Genomic DNA, 12,866 nt, shown 5'->3' on the forward strand with positions numbered 1-12,866 from the left:
AGTGTCATTATGGCAGTGCCTGAGAATCCCCAAACTACACAAAAGCCAAAGCCGTTGGCTTTGGGATGCTTTTTACACTGCCGTCAACGAGTATCCACACAAGGCAGACGGACCTATTGAAATGTCACCGGGTGCAGTTTTACCGCTCGCAGGAGGCATTCAAGCAGCAGAGCTTCCAGATGGGCTAAATACTTACCTGTGCTTGATAACCCCTTGTGTGGCGACTGCCATTTCCTAATATAGCATCACTGCTGCTCAAATAACATTTGAACAAGTTCCAGAGCTATATCAATTGAACAAGTGGGTATATTTTGTTTTAATAGACGGCACATACACATCAAAAGAAGCCCAGTCCATCGGCGCTAAGTGCCTTTAGTCTTTTATGCCACCCCAGGCACCGGAGATGGTAGCTGTTTACACTTTCAGGGTAGTATTAAGCGCTTCCAATAAAACAACCGTCCTAGACATTTCACCGCAGCACAGAGCTGCATTACACACAATCTAATCTAAACAAAGGCATTAATTAGCAAAGTGTGCAGATCGAGACATTAGTGGGTTCAACTGCCCTGCCAATAGGCCAAGCCGCTGTTGCAGCCCAGCCAGTGCTTCTGGCTGCCGTGGTGGTAGTGCACCGGGTCGGCATGGGAAAAGTTTGTGTGTTTACCACTCGGGAAATGCAGCTGCAAAAAATACAATGAGCAGACCAAACTAATGCCCCTCCCGCAACTCATTGTCTATGGCGGCCACTGTTGTGGACGTCTAGGGTTCCAGTGAGAATCTCCCCAGAGCAGCTGTGCGAGGTCGGGGAATGGTATCCACGTCCAGTGCAACATCTTCCAACAATTTCCCTTTGAAAGGCACCTCTGCACCTGCTCGTGGTACCCTGGAGAGCCTGTCCATAACAGATCCCCTTGCGATGGAGGATCGAGTGTTGTCATTCAGCCGCATTCCCATTCCCCACATTCCTTTCTTCGTAAACATCAAAGAAAAGTTAATTCTTTGGTCCTACAGACACCAATTATGCCAATCCGACCGAAGAGTGATTATTAATTTCTGCTCCGGCGCAGAGCGGGTCTTATCCAAAGTGGATGGAAAACTGGCCTTAATCCACTCCCCAATTCTATTGAGAAAGGTATGAAAGAATGAGGAAGGGAAGAAAAGAAGAGCTGCAGTCTGCAGGCCAGTTGCCAACTGGTCTGCAGACTGCAGCTCTTCTTTCTTCCTCCCTAAATAAATAATTGGGCACATTGGCCATTTACGACCTACCGCCTAGGTGACTGCGCATGGGGGGGGCCTGGGCCGGCTCTTAAGCTTGTAACACGGGGGCCGGGAGTGCCGCGGGTGGGTCACACAAGCAGGTCGCAGGCTAGCACTGTCTCTGCACAGGCACGGTGGCACAGGCGTCTCTCACACCCACTGGCTGCGCATGCGATAGAGGTCAGGGCACGTGCATTTGAGGCCTGGGCGGTGGAGCCATACAATGCGCAAGCGCAGCCAGCCACTGACAGCAGCAACAGCACGAGTTGATGCAGGCCAGCCCCGGAGGCAGCGACATGTGTTGATTCCCATTTAATTCATTGATGAAATAATTTAAATGGGATGTAATCACGCGAACGTTGCTGCCTCCTGGACTGCATTTACCCGTGCCGACGATAAAGGATAATTCGAAGCTATTCCAGCGGGCATGTTCGAGGCTAGCCTTTGATTGTAGCCCCCGGATTTTCATCCGGGGCTATAATCAAAGGATCCAGGGCTATAGCCCCCCCAAAATCCCCTAGCAACAGACAGGCCATAGTTACATAAGGGAGTGGTATTCAAATCTACACCAAATGAAATAGGCCTTTCTTTGTCCATGCTGTCATTTTATATGGCAAAAACAAGTCTCTTTCCTCCTGATGAATGTAATCTCTCCTTCACTTTATTTCTGGATTGCAAAGACATTGCTCCTTTTATTTAGCTACGAAATGCACAACTCTTTCTTTTCATCCCATGTGCATTGCTGCAGTTTTTAAAATCTGTCCATTTGTAATGTGTTTCTTTAATATTACAGTTGAAATGACATGAGTATTCCTTTGGTATTGGCCATTATCTAAAAGGGGAAACCGATGTCCCCTTTAATGCTACAAGTAGGCATTTCCAAAATGTCAGTTAATTTGTGAAAACTAAGGGCCTCATTACGAGAAGTGCGGTAAAAACGGGGTCATTACCGGCATGGAAGAACTAGCGGGTCCGTGCTCGTTTGACGCCGCTAATAGTGGGTGATTACGAGTGAGCGAGCACACCCGGACCCCCATGCTGCTAATGGCCATACCGCCATGGCGCTAAAGGCCCTCCAACCCCCGACAGCACCATCATGGGACCTGCTGTTACCACCTCCGCCTAGGAGGCACCCCTTAATACTGGCCTGGTAATAACATCATGCTAATACCGGGCTCGTAATACCGGACCCGGAAGTAACGTCATCGCGTCGGAACGGAAAATGCACCGGCGGCCATCTTTAAAAACACAATCCATTGCAATCCTCCTAAACCGCCAGTTGTGTACAGGAGAGAACAGTGCCAATCTATTCAACATGTCTAAGGCTACCAGGAAATCAAACCCCCGCCTGCGCAAGAAGCGTTTTTCGGACAAAGAACTCAACATGCTGGCGGACACCCTAGCTGCCCATGCTAAGGAGATCAACAAGCACAACCTCAAAAGGGAGGTGCAGCAAAGAAAAAAGTAGATTTGGGAGGATGTAACCCGCAAGGTCTCGGCAGTCAGCACCACTCCAAGGACAGTCAAAGACTGCAAGAAAATGTGGGATGACCTCCGCCTCTGGGTACGGAACATCCTGGCCAGCAATAGGAGGGAGGCCATGGCCACAGGCGGGGGTCCCCACTCACCCACAAAACTAATGCACTGGGAGGAGACGTGCAGTACCTTCATTCGGATGGAGTCCATCGGGGGCTTTGGGGAGATGGAGACGGGTGCCGCAACATCTGGAGATGGAGGTGAGTGACCCTGCAGATCCCAGTAGGAGAAACCATGACGTAGCACAAGTGATCTGGAATAGAGTCTAGGCAAGGAAATGCATGTCCCAACACACACATCAACATATCCTTGTCCAGATGGAGGCCCAAACCCTGCCACACTGAAATGCATGCTGAGTGCCAATCCCATTACCAACAGACAGCCAACACACACGGACCGTGCCCATGTAATACATCACACAAACCCCAATACAACGGCATGCCACCTGCCATGCAGCATTTCTGAATTGAGACGTCACGGCAAATGCCAAAATGCACTCTTCATACTACCCTGTGTGACACACCTGTAAGAAAGGAATGCATGATAAATGAAATTCTCCACAGCACCATATAATGCATCTTGCATGTAACACCATCACTGATGCCCTGCATCTCTTCTACCCCTCCAGGCACCGATGGAGAGGATGCCAGTGAGGAAATACCAACAAGGGCATCCACGTCCCGGCACAAGACAACTCCCACAGGCAAGACCACCTCCGGGGCAGCCTCGCAGGCCACACCAAAACCCAGGGCGAGTGCCCAGGCCATGGCCGCACATGAGGGCCCCACATCTACACCTGTGCTCAGGACCACAGAGCTGGCAACACCAGTGGAAGGCGAGGCCAGTGGCACACATTCAGCAGCAACAAGTTCGGTGGGTGAGGCAGCAGCCACTGCCCCACTGAGCGACACTGAAACTGCAGTGGAGGAGTATGTGGACGAGGATGGACTAACCCATGTGGCATGTCCACACTCTCCAAGCCCCGTGTCCACCCCCAACCCCACACTCAGGCCACACCCACCAGCAGCATTGCAGATCCCTTACTCTACGTTTCAGACCTCAGCACCTTCCCAGAGGACAGCCCTGCCAATGCACGCCCGGTCGCAGCACCGTCAACCGCTGCTGTTCCCACCAACCTTGAGGCACGGCTAGCAAGGGTGGAGCCTGGACAGGACTCAATGCTGGACCTTGTCCGACAATATGTTGCAGAGGGAGAGGACACGTGGCGTGAGATTGCTCAGGCCATAGCGGCAAACACAGCTGCCATTAATGCCTCTGCGTCGATGATGCAAGACAGTATGAGGGACGTCACGCGGTCCTCACCTCAATCCTGCTGCACATGCAGCAGCAACAACCCACACCAGCCGTGCCAATCACCACGGCTTCCACTCCATCCACCACACCCCCATCCTCCACACCCGCTTCCTCTGCACCCTCTAGCGCTGTGCGTCTGACAAGACGGAGTGCGAGGCAGTCAGAAATGCTGCCCCAGGACAAGAGAGCAAGGAAATAGTGTGGGACAACAATGGGAGTGGGTCAGATGGTGCTGGTGGTGTACAGGTGTGTTAGGGGGAGTTCATTGGGGGTATGGAGAGTTAATTGCGGGTATGGGGAGTTTTGGTGTTGTAGGTGGTTGGGGGTAGCACATTTCTGTAGTTGAAATTAATACACCCGTTGTGTGAAAAATCATTCAATGCCTGGACATTGTTAATTTCGTGTGTACACATTTTATTCATGACAGTGCACAGTGCCCAACTCCCCACATTTCCTGGGTGCATGTCCACATGGACCCAGTGTACAATGTGTTACTGACACATATCCATCAACGTCCCTGTGGGTCAGAAGTATTCGTCAATCAGTGATTGGCGTACTGCACGGCCATCTTGTGCATCACGTACTGGCAGGGGAGCTGCTTCTCCTCCGTCTTCATCCTCACCCGGTGCATGCATGTCAATGTCAGGTGGCAGTGGTACATTTCTCCGGACGCACATGTTGTGCAGCATGACACAGACCATGGTGATCTTTGCCCCCTTCTCAGGCCTATAAAGGAGTGCTCCACTAGACCTGCTTAGGTAGCGGAACCGCGCCTTCAACAGGCCAAAGGTCTGCTCAATCACAACACGGGTATGAACCCGATTGTACTCCTCTTCATGGCTGTTCCGCGGGTTACGCACAGGGGTAAGTAGCCATGGCTTCAAGGGATATCCTCCATCACCTGCAAGCGAATACAAATAGGTCTGTGTGAGTCACTCTGAGCTGCCACCTTCAGGATTCACAGCCATGGCCGCAGCAATTTATTGTTGACATTCACATGTCCCTGTACGTATGCACACATATTATTTAGATGCATTGTATACTGCATTATGGTGTGGTAGTCTGGATGGCATTGTACAGATGATGCAGGGTGATATCTTGCATGCTGATGCGGATGTACTGTGGATGCAGGACAATGTTTTGCCTCCCATTATTGCTGTGTATACTACACTGTGCATGATCACACTAGCCACATTGGCACAGTTGCAATCATCTTCCGTCATGCATTGCTTGACATACCCATGGTGGCCAGGGTGTGCCTCTTACATGTTGTCATTGATATACAGCATTGGTCCAATGTGTGGCTGTGATGCGTTATGTTCGGGCTGGGAGGTTCAGGTCAGGAGTGTTTAGCTCTGCGTGCATTTTCCACTCACCGCCCATTCCCACCCTGGTGGAGTATGCATCCACCCACCTCACAACCCCGATCCACTGCCATGGGCCAGTCAGGCAACTCACCAAGCAGCCAGGTATGTCGTCCAGCATGTCGCTCCATGTGACGGGGTAGCGTGGAGTTACACAGCACCATGGCATCATGTGTCGATCTGGGATATCGGGCACAACAATGTGTGATGATCACATATCATCTCCACATTGATGGAGTGGTATTGCTTGCGATTGCGGTACACCGCCTCTAGGGCATGGGGGACTACCAATTCTACATGTGTGCAGTCGAGGGCACCAAAGCAATTGGGCATGCCTGCCAGTGCATGGAAGCCTACTTTGGTGTCAGTAATCTCCTGGGCAGTCCGTGGTAGGGATATGTGGGTGGTAGCGTGCTTCAGGAGGGCATCCAGCACTTGGGTCAGCATGCATGAAAATAGTGGTTGTGAAATGCCATGCAGTTGGCCCACTGTGTGCTGGTAGGTGCCTGTGGCCAGGAAGTGGAGCACAGACACCACCTTTAGTAGCGGGAGGATGGCAGTGCGTATCTCTATGAGGCTGACGATGTTGTCATGTATCATGTCCACAATGGTGGTGATGGTGTCCCGGTCCAAACGGTACAGGGTGTGGATCTGCTCAGGGGTTAGATTGAATGGACTGGGTCTGATGCAAGGGATTGGTGGCTACCTACGAGGCACTACTGGCTGCACTGGTGGTAATTACTGGCCCTGTCTCACGCTCCTTCTCCTCCTGCGTCTCCTCTGTGCTGCCTGTTGCTGTAGCTGTAGTTGTTGTTGTAGTTGGTGTTGTTGCTGTAGTTGTAGCAGTATAGGCATGTCCTCCAGCCCCATGATTGCAACAGCTAGTGGTATGATTTTGGTGTGGGAAGGGATGTGGTGTGTGGGTGTACTCCTTTTATACTGGGACAGGCTCCATTGACTCCATCTGTGGTGATTGTGTGCACCTGTGGCAGTTGCCTTGACTGAAGGTTGCTGTTTACTTTCGGGGATGCCGGTAATTGCATGCCCGCGTGAGTTGTGAGGTCCTCCTATTACCGGCATCCTGGTATTTACTCTGCGAAGGGGCGCGTGTATGCGCGCATGCCAGTATGAAGGGGCACGGTACGGGCGGTGGTGGTATTGGTGGGTTGTCGGGTCGTAATGGCCCGGACCCGTTAACGATGCCGGTATTACCATTCCACCTTCCTTTTTCCATTACCTCCATTCTTATAATGAGGCCCTAAGTGTCTTTCTCCACTTGCGCACTTGTCCATTTTAATAGAGTTGAACTAAGCCCATTTCTTTCCACGTCACTTGGCCTTAAGTGAGAAAAAGAAGTGTTTTGGACTGGCCTGCATTTTCCAATGGATAGCACCAGCCAGCTTCACTCTTAAATACTGGCCTGGCATGGCCTCTTTATTTCCGACATTCAGGGGCTATATTTTACCGCACACTCGCTTACCTATATGAAGACGTGTCTGCTTGATATGTTATAGTATACATGACAAATGTGTGGCTGATGTGAAAGTGTCAGTAAATATTTACATGTTTCAAGGTTATTTGCAGTGTTGTGTTTGTCTGCTATATTATGCACTGATATCAGATGGCATATAATGCCACTATTTTGCACCTGCTCATATCATGTGGCAGTTAATTGTAGCATAAATGTGCTTAGAAAGTGTATTCTTCTTAACTTTGTGGAAAAATGGTACTGCTGCTCATACACTTATGTATTGTCGTTGTTTTACTGAGTTGCTATATAACCATCTCTGTTCATAGACCTATGTACGACTTGTGTAATATTCTGATGCTCTTATAAATAGAAATCCCTAAAATGTAGCATGTTTTTATGTATATAAAGCTACACTATTTTATAAGCACTGCTATCAGATTACACGTAGTGCCAACATAGTACACTTGCTGCCACTAAACTGGAAGAAGCTCTGCACGTTTATTTGAACACTTCTTGTTTTGACACCAACATCCCTGCACAACATCTACAAATAGTTGTGAGGGAAAGTTTAGGTTTTGGACACAGACAGATTTTTACTTTGGACTTCCTGACACAGACTATCCTTAGTTTATTGAGGTAGGGAAATCCCACCTTAGCATAGGGCAAGTTAGGCCTTTTTCCAACCTTTTTTTGTTGAATAAAAGTCTATAGCCCTAAACTTGTATTCAGGTGTCTGTTCATACTTCATGATGCCTTCACACACACTGCAGTTTCTCTTCAGGCTTCCAAAAAGGTAAATCAATTCCAGTGTCAGCCCTGCGCCCCCACTGATCACTCCATATGTCTCCACTTCTCTCCACATGGGCAGTTGATTTTGTAGTTACTGAGACAACCCTGCATTTTCTATGTTGCTCACTGGGCACACATGCTAAGTTGTAGAGGAGGAGCCAAGTACCCCCACCTCAACCACCTCCCCCATATTGCCTATAGGTTGGGAGCCCGGATGTGAGACACGTGCAGTACCAGTAAAAATACTGATACCTAGGAGAATCCTGGAGGCAAGGTTCCCATTGAGAAAACTATACCTGCATACAAGGAAATATGATGGTCGTTTGAATGAAATCCCAGGAGAAGCAGAACAAATGAATGGTCAAGATGAATGGTGACGTCACACAGAGCAGAGCTGACATGCCTAGAGACGATGCAGAGACTAGAGAATGCAGATATTCTATAAGGCATCAAGAAAGTATCAAGGATAAGTGACATCCTGGGATCAAGGTGAAGAAGTTTATGCCATAAAATGGATGAAGATATCAAGTCAGTTTACACGTGTACAGATGCAAAAGAAACGCAAGCAGACAAAGTATTCTTGAGGCTAGCTTTAGAGTGAATAGATTGCAGCATGCGCCAATATATATACATATATGCATAAAGAGTAAAGGACGGATGTTTCTACTATGTGTTATAGCAGAGTTGGACTCTAGAGAGAAGGCCTCATCTCCAGCATGACGAGGTAAGAAACACATGAATTAAAGGTGAATCTTGAAAAGGCGAGGCTGGATGAGCCATGATGCCAAGCCAAGAAGCTACGGTCTTATCAGTCTAAAGTTAACAAACATTGGATACAAACCATTGGGAAGGAACAGCTCCTGTTCAGAGGACATGGACAAAACAAGGAAGACGCCAGAGTTCTATTAAAAAATAGTATTTTAATGACAGTGAAAGCTTAACATCATGGTCTTCAGTCACGTGGAAGGATGAAGTTGGACGAGCAAGCTATTCACACCTACGCATGATGGCAGAGCGTGCCTTCACCCCTCCGATACTCCACAGTACAGAACAAACTCAAAGCCTAATTGCCAGCAATCCACTGAGGTGATACTAGGTTAATATGCTAATTGGTGGGAAGCTGGGGTTAAGACGAGCTCACCAGCACCTGGAAGTCCAATCGGCATGCTGTTAGACGTAGGTGGAAAAGTACTGACGAAGGTAGGAGTGCCAACCAATTGTAGGGGACCGCGTAATTAAGGGTTCTATATGTGTAGCAATGGGACGTCGTGTATTTAGTGACGTTCATAGTGGCCAATGTGAGGGGAGGGCTTAGTTGCCTCACCTGATGTTAAGAAACCTATCAGTTTTCCTCACTGTCCCATACCAGTATAGATCATATACTTAGATGTTCACTTAGAGCCTATCACAGTTGCCACTAGGTTTTTGTAGTTTGCCACGTAGGATGACGTTAATGACGTAGGTCAACGTCAATGAGGACAAGTTTTGGATATAAAAGCTCTGTTTTTTATGAAACACGTTGAGTAAGAGGATCGAGCGAATTCGTTGATGTTCGTTGTGCTCCCTGTTTTAGACAATTGAAAATAAAACTGTTATCTTCAATACCAACTTACTGAGTCATTTTGATTATTGACCTATGAATAAAATCTGCATCCCCATCCATCTTCCAGGGTAATTGCTACTCATCTTAAAAGGCTGAGGTTTTTCATTTCACTTGGTAGCGGAGAGGATGGTTTAAAAATAAATCCATCGGCATAAGTAAACTTTGGAGTCCCAGCAATATTGCACGACCTCTGCCATTCGGCTAACAGGACGTGAAGCTCCCCATAGATAGAGTTTTAGTTTAAATTGCTAAAATCTTGCAAGTATGATCTGACGGGTCTCTCTGGTTTCAGACGGAATCCCCTCCAACGGTCTACGAGAAGCAGATACGAACAGGAAGTTGGAGAGGCGGTAACAGAGGCATACGATCCCGAGAGTCGGAAGACGAACATGCGAATGATGAGTAAAAACTGAGCAATTTGGTAAAACTGAGTGTGGGTAATGAGTGATAAGAAGTGATAAAAGAAAGAAGTGTAATGGAGGGAGGTGGGATAAACATAACTTGAGAATAAGAGTGTTAAATATTGAATAGAAATTGACTTGTGTGAGGCCAAGCAATTAAGAAGTATCGTGAGGAGAGTGCCACGATAATAGAATGCGCCCTGTGCCTGTGTTTTAAAGAACGTAACAGAAGAAATCTTAACCCAAAATCCCACAGCGTAAGTAGTAGACAACTGGTTCGGTTAAAGACGTAACTTAAAGAGGTTGATTTAAACTCCATAGGAGTATTGATTTAGAGGGCAAGACGAGTCGTAAGAGATAAGAGACATACATGATCAGTCGAGTGTGTCTGTTTGTTTTATGTATTTATGTGTTGGTGATAACGTAATAGTTAAAAGGGATTTTTGTAAAAAGGCGAAACGCGAGGTTGAAAAATTGTATTGGTTGTTTGACTTTAAGTTGATGGTGTTTTTTCGCAAGATTAAAGTAAAGAACGTGATATAAAGGGATTGGAGCCTGCGATGATTGGTGCACTCTCATATTATATTATATTATTTTTCTGAAGCGTATTATTTTTCAAAACCTGTGACAAAACCAAACGAGTATTGATAGTCAAGAGTGACGAGTCAAAAATGGAGGCTGTTAGTCCACTCGTGCACCTCTGCAAGCAATTGCCGAAACATGCACCTAAGCTCAGACAGTATAGTGCAGAATGGGTTAAGGGAACCGCAGACAAAATGTTTATGCCGTGGATGCAAGGAGGGTCACTATCAAAGGTAGTCATGAAGCATATGATGACATATTTACATGCAGAATATACTGAAAAAAAGCTAGACTAGTGAGCTTAGAACTTTGGAAAATGTACCAGGCGGAAAGAGAAGAGTCGTCTCCTATAGATTGGATCCTTAATATATGCAAAGAGGGGGGTGAGAGACGTGACAATGAGAGAAGTGATTGCGCAAGTACATCTTTAGATATAGGAAGAGAAATAAAGAGATGGAAGGGAGAAAGAGTTAAAGCTGATGAGTTAGCACTTCTACAGAACAAATGGATGGGTGGTCAGATTTTGCTGAAACTCGATGGTAAAGGCATCGAGGATGCAAGACAAACAGAAGATCTAGATGGGCAAGATAAAAAGGATAAAGGGAGGAACGACTGAAACAAGAAGAGATGAAAAGGAAAGATGGACAGAGACGAGAGCAGTTATGTCAAGATGAACAATTGAAGCAGGAAAAAGCAGAGGAGCAGAGAAAACAAGATAATAGACCAAGGGCAATTGATGAGTGGGAAAGGTTAGAAAGAAAAAGAATAGAAGAGGAGGAACAGAAGTTAAGGGATAAGAGAATGCAAAGACGAAAGGATGAGGAGATACAGAGGGCAAATGAAATAAGGGACATGAAGAAAAAGGAGGAAGACTGGGTAAGGGAGGAAGCAAAAAAGTGTAGAGAGCTTGATGATGACATAGAACAAAAAAGAAGGCAAAGAGCACATAATCTCGATCGCCTGGAGAAGGAGGTAAGGAATCCCGATCCAGAAGTAGCATGGGAGGATATAGAGGAGTTCTACCCAGAGTATGAGTCATTACCAGGCCTGTCTAGAGTAAATCTAGAGGATGACTTTGACTCTAGAAGCATTGGGGAAGCGATTGATAAAGTTTATCATGACATGAGAATCCAGAAAGAATTGAAAGGGAAGGGAAAAAATGATCGACTCGAGAGTACACAGCTGTATGATACAGAGGGAGCCTCTTGTAGTATGAGGCCCAAGGAGTTGTCTCTAGATAGACTGACTCTACACAGAGATGAGTAGGAGAGAAGTTAAACGAGTTGGGCACAGGAAATGTTAGATGAAGACAGAGACGCCTACCGTGGAGAAGAGAGGGGTGATGTATGTAGTCCTGAGGGTTGTTTTACAATGGATAAGGAAGTGAGATGGTCAGATTTAGACATACCTATACCTCGGACGTCAAAAGCATTGACAAAGTCAGATCAACCTAAAGGGCAACCCCATGGTGAGAGGGGGGTTGCCACCTTATTTGAGCAGATTAAAGTCGCTGCCAGGAAGAAGGAGGTGCAGAAATATTGTCCCTGCCTTGACTAGACAGACGATGGGAGTTGAGAGTGAGTTTGGGGTTTCACAGTTTCCCTTGCTAGAGAAAGGGGGAGCTAGACCACAGTATACACCTTGGCCCCAGATGGACAAGGATAATTTAAGGTGTAAACTTCCAAGTTTAACTTCAGGTGCTGGGAAATGGATACATGAATTAGAAAAGATGAAAGAAGGAAATACATTGGCTATAGGGGACATTACATTAATGGTCTCCTGATTGCTATTCTTGGTGAGAGAGCTGATGACGTTTGGTCTAGGGCAGGGTATGCTGGTGTTACTATGGTTAACACTGCTCATGACAGAGCACCGTTCAATAACTGTAGAGTGGCAGTCTGGAAAGCGCTTAGAGTACTGTATCCAGACACATCCAATACGGGAGCTATAATGACGAAAACGATGCAATAAGAGGAAGACCTGCTTGCTTACATTCAGAATTTTCAAGAGCAGTGAAGCTTGGAGACATGCGAAGCTTGGGGAAATCTATAACTGTGTTCTATCATATACTGTTCCAAGGGCTGCCAGACCCGGTACAGAAGCAGCTCAAGAAGTTAGTGGGTATGGAGGCAAAACCATGGTCAGAAATTCAGCTAACCATTGCACATTATTGCAGACTCTTGCAAGAAAAGAATCACAAAAAAGATATCATCAGGAAAGGTGAGGAGGTGAAGTTAGTGCAAAAACAGTTATCCAAGTATGCTATTGAAGGGGCAATGATAACTAGTAGAGATGGATCAAATTCACAGCAGGTAACAAACATGCTGCAAGACAATAATCAAAGCAGTTTGATCAGGGTAATAATGGGTTTTTACTTACAGGGAAGGGGAGGTTTTAGAGCAGGTTTGTCCAACCTTTTCGAATGTGGGGCCGAAGAATTCACTTTTTGTCACCCAGTGGGCCGCCGAGCCAAAAGTCAACAACCTCACCCAAAGTAGTATATTAAACAGTGATATTGTGTGACCTTTGACACAATAGCATCACAGGCA

The sequence above is a fragment of the Ambystoma mexicanum genome, chromosome 3p (genome assembly GCF_040938575.1).
Source record: "Ambystoma mexicanum isolate Mex_15411 chromosome 3p, UKY_AmexF1_1, whole genome shotgun sequence".
In the NCBI taxonomy this organism is placed as follows: Eukaryota; Metazoa; Chordata; class Amphibia; order Caudata; family Ambystomatidae; genus Ambystoma; species Ambystoma mexicanum.